Below are 4,939 nucleotides of genomic sequence, written 5' to 3' on the forward strand. Positions count from 1 at the left end.
GGGAGGTTTTATTTTGCAAAAGTATAGAAAACGCAAATTTATGAAGTATTTTTTTTGCCACTAAATGATCAACAAAAGTCACAGATTTGAGATCAAAATGTCCTAAATTGCAAAAACAAAATATAAAGTTTTAAGGAAAAAAAAAAAACTTGTATTTTGCAATTTAACATTTCAAAAAATAGCTGTGTGTTTTCATATGCGTAGTGACTCATCTCTCTTTTTCTCCCCATCTTTGATTTAATCTTATTATTTATGAATTTCATTCTTAAAACTTCACATTATTTTTTTGTAATTTAGGACATTTTGATCTCAAATCTTTTGTTTGCATTATGGTGGCACAAAAAATACTTGATAGAATTTTGCAGATTAATTATGTTGCTCTAACCAATGAGAAAGTTGTATTTTTTTGTATTAATCAATGGATTGTGAGCCTTCATTATTTTTTATCCGGATTTTCTTTCATATATTTTTTAAAGCTTTGAAATTTTATTTCGATTTTTTTTTAATCTTTGAAATTTTTAATCCAGATTTTTTTTAAACTTTGATTTTTTATTCTGAATTTTTTTAACCCTTGATTTTTGATGGCCTGGAAATTCACTGAAAAAAAACAAAAAAACAAAACTCGCACTTCTATAGCCAGCCGATCAAATCGTGACACTGAAGTCATATTAGAGTCATGATGATCAAGAAAAGGTGAAACTTCTAAAACATCTGTAGAGAAAAATCAATGAACTGTTTGGCCACACTAAAGTGAATGATATCCTCCTCTTCCTCATATTATCCCTCCTATGGTCTGTGTGCACATACGGGATATATTTCGTTTTTTCCCACCAAAATTCACATTGTTTTAGAACATCCTTAAACTGGACCAAATTCCAACAGAAAAACCAGCAAAACTTAAGACTATAGTTTGTTGCTGCGTATAGATCATAAATTAAGTTCAATTGTTTGAGCACATCAGAGCTATATTATGTCATTTGCAGTCAGTTAAGGTGGAAAATGTTCTTCTAAAAATGTCATTTCATAACAAACTGATCCATAAAAAGAACAATTAAAGCAGAATTAATACAATTGTTGAGGTTGTGGCAGAGAAAAAGTGCCAGAACAGAAAGGACTTATATTTGCAGCGAGGAGGCGATCAGTGAAACAGAAGCAGCTGCAGAGATTAGAAAGTGAAACCTGGTGTGAAGATGGAGCATGAATGGAGGGTAAACAGAAAAGAAAAAGAGGAATCAGTTAAAAATAAAACTTTAAAGAAAAAACGTGTTAGAATAGTGTTCAATATTTTAATTTATTAAAAAAAAAACATTTAAAGGTCTAAAAGAAATATATAGTAGGAAAAATGAAAGAGAAAGCATCAATATAAAGTAGAAATCTATACTTTAGATCAGGAGTGTCGAACTGAATCACACAAGGGGTTAAATCCAAAACACACCTGAGGTCAAACAGGATAAACATTTATTGAACACTCTAAAAGTACACTATTAAAACTCTAAAACTGTAACTTTTTAATAATTATGAACTAGACATATAGAATTACCTGTGATAATGCTAGTGTGAATGTTGTAAGATGAATTTAGCCACTGAAGATTCTACTGCTGAGAGCTGAAAACGCTGCAGCTGATAGCCAGCTAACATATTAGCTAAAGGCTAAATTAGCCTAAAAAGCTAAAAAAAAAGAGCCTAAATTAGCCAAAACAGCTAGCATGTAGGTAAAATATTAGCTAAACTTCAAAATATCCTAAAAAAATCTTAGTAAATGTTAAAACAGTCCAAAAATCTAGCAGAATGCCAATTTTTAGAAACTTTTTAACATAATTATGAATAATAAAACGTAAGGAATAAATAAATCAAATGAAACCTTAAATATTCAATATTTTACTCTCTATAAAAATATATTTTGTCAAGGTTAGAAGTGAAAATAAAATGATCTGGAGGGCCGGATAGAATTACTCGGAGGGCCGCATCCGGCCCCCGGGCCGCATCCGGCCCCCGGGCCTCGACTTGTTCTTTAGATATTAGATTAGTTATTTGTTGTTGTTAAATTCAAAGTTCACTAAAATAAAGTCAAAAATTTGATCAAAAACCAAATTTCTTGTAATTTTCTACCATTTAAATTATAAGTTTAAAATTGAGTTGATGGGTAACTGAATTAAAAAATGTTATTTGATAGAAACAAATTATTTTTAATGTAGAAAATTACAGAATTTCTGTTAATTGATTCATTTTTTTTACTTTTTTGAGTGTAACTTAATTCCTGACATTCTTTAAAATCCATAAAAATAAAGAATATGATAATTAAAGCTCTTTTTTCACTGTGAAATCACAAGAGCGTGATTCCGTTTGGCCGGTTCTGATTGCACCGGGCCCGTCCAAACGGGTGAAACCAAACGCCGTTCTCTCTGTATCCCTTCAGCTGATGGAACACAAAGGAAACGGAAAGACGGCGCCGAGCAAGCGTCCGTGCGGCGTTCTGTGAGGGTTGCTGCTCTGCTGATCATGTGCGCCGAGTGCCGACCGCAGCCTCATGCAATCATCCTCATCCCTTCTCCTATAAATCCCGGCTCTGTCGGCCGCGGCTCTCACAGAATCAATCAGCATTGAGATATGGGCTGCCGTCGCCGCGGTGACCAATTTTAGCATTCAAGGCTCTCCCTTAATAGACAAAGAGATGAAGATCAATAGCCAATTTGGCCTTGGAATAGTGGCTGGAATGGATTAAGGAAAATTCATTTTATTCTTGTCATCCATGAGAAGTCGGGAACGTTTTCTCCCTGAACTGTAAGAAAGGAGGCTGCAAGATCAGAGTCTTTGTTTGTAGTGACTGATTCTAAATTATTCCTTGACCTGTAAACAGTCGTATCATCAGCAAATAACAGAACATTCATATTTTTGGAGATTTCATGAATGTCATTGATAAATAATATAGTATAAAAGCAGTAACAAATGGCGTAAGGACGTGCTGCACACAGATTGACAACGTTGCCAGATTGGCCAGTTTCCAGCATAAATGTAACTGGTTTTTAACCCCCACACATTTTTTTTTCTTCCCGATCTGGCAACATTGTAGATAAACAAACACCTTAATTAAATTCAAGCTCTTCACTGTAAGTATTACAGAAAAACTGTGACAAAAGTATCAAAAGTATCGATCTTATCGTAATAGTTTCTGTACTTTGGTATTGATACCATCGATACACCCAATGTAATCAACTGGTAAATGTTGATCTGAGACATCAGGGAATAATAGAAACTTCTTGTTAAAGTTTTGATTTAATGTGACTCAAAGTGGTGACAGTAGAAACAGAGTTCATATAAACCAAAGTGGCATCAAGAGTTCATGTGGATGAACTGTTTTTATAGAGATGAGACGGTTCTGTTTGCCTCATGGAGAGTCACATTCAGTAATCAGCTCTGAGAAATAACCTGGAGGCTTCAGAGATGTTCACATCGTCATACAGAAGACGTCAAGTAATCATGAAGTGAACCAGCCGTCTGTCCTGACTCCACAGACAGACACAATCCTCCTGTTTTCCATTAAAGTCTCTCAGTCTGCAGGAAACCGTCTCTCCAGGTCTCCATGTAAACCTCTTTAGATTTAACAGTTTCATTGATTCATTAGCGGCGGGAACATCCCACTCAGCTGCATAGATAATAGCAAACACTCCTGTTTATCTCTGGCTGAGAGATGAGTTTCATTTTCTTCTCCCTTTATTGTTCTGCCAATTTAAAATGCTATAACTTTATTTATTCTGCCTTGAGTTGACAAAACTACTTTAGAAAGTTAGACAATAGAAGAGGATTTAGTTTTAACTTGATTTGCTGCTTTAATAGTTTTTTTTTAGAAAATATGAATATTTGTAATTTAAATTTAACTCACTTAAAACTTAAAAAATGAAACTTTATTTCTATAATACTTTATAACGCCAAAGTAACCGAGTAACAGATGTTTATTAATCTACAGGCACTTCCTGTTCAGAAAACCAAGTCCAGTTCTCATTTACATTCAATAGTTTATGCTCCTCCCACACAGTGTAGTCTAACACTCAAACAGGTGGTGGTAGTTTCATGATATGAGGCTGCTTTAGCTAATTTGGTTGGTTAAAAAAAACAACCACGACTTGTTCATGTGGCGTTTTATAGACTTGAATTGGACTCGACTTTTTTATATTTCTATAAGAACAAAGATGACGGTTGAAGTTTGTTAAGTTTGACGTTTTTTAAACAGATTTGACTCCAGTTTGTAAATAATTGTGGATTATTTGTGACCTGGATATTGGACCAGAACACCTGATTTGATGAGTTTATTATTTTTTTAACATTTAGGGGTTTTGTACCTTGATGGTAGTAGACAGTGGACACTAACAGAAGTAAAGATCGATCTTTTTATGCTCCAATTTCCTTAAACTGCAGCATAGTGGTGTAGTGGTTCGTGCTCTCGCCTGAGATTGAGATGGTTCTGGTTTGAATCCTGGTCTGGACTTATAACTGTGTGGATTTAGCATTTTCTCCTCAATCAGAGGCAAAAACATACTTCACTGGTTAATTTTTTTTAAACCTAAACTGAAGTTTAGGCAGGAATATAAATGTGTGTGGCCTTCAGTGGACTGGCGCCTTGTTCACCCAACAGTTACTAGGATAGCTGAGATATTAGCTAAATGCCTAAATTAGCCCAAACAGCTAGCATGTAGCCTAAATATTAGCTGAGCTCCAAAACAGCCAAAAAAGCACATAAATTAGCAAAAAACAAAAACAAAAAAACAGCTAGCATGTAGCTGAAATATTAGCCAAATGCCAAAATAGCCTAAAAAACGTATTTTAAAAGCCAAAATTAGCCAAAACAGCTAGCATGTAGCCTAAATATTAGCTGAGCTCCAAAACAGCCAAAAAAAAATAACGAAATTAGCAAAAACAAAACAAAAAAACGGCTAGCATGTAG

The sequence above is a fragment of the Oryzias melastigma genome, linkage group LG20 (assembly GCF_002922805.2).
Source record: "Oryzias melastigma strain HK-1 linkage group LG20, ASM292280v2, whole genome shotgun sequence".
Lineage (NCBI taxonomy): Eukaryota > Metazoa > Chordata > Actinopteri > Beloniformes > Adrianichthyidae > Oryzias > Oryzias melastigma.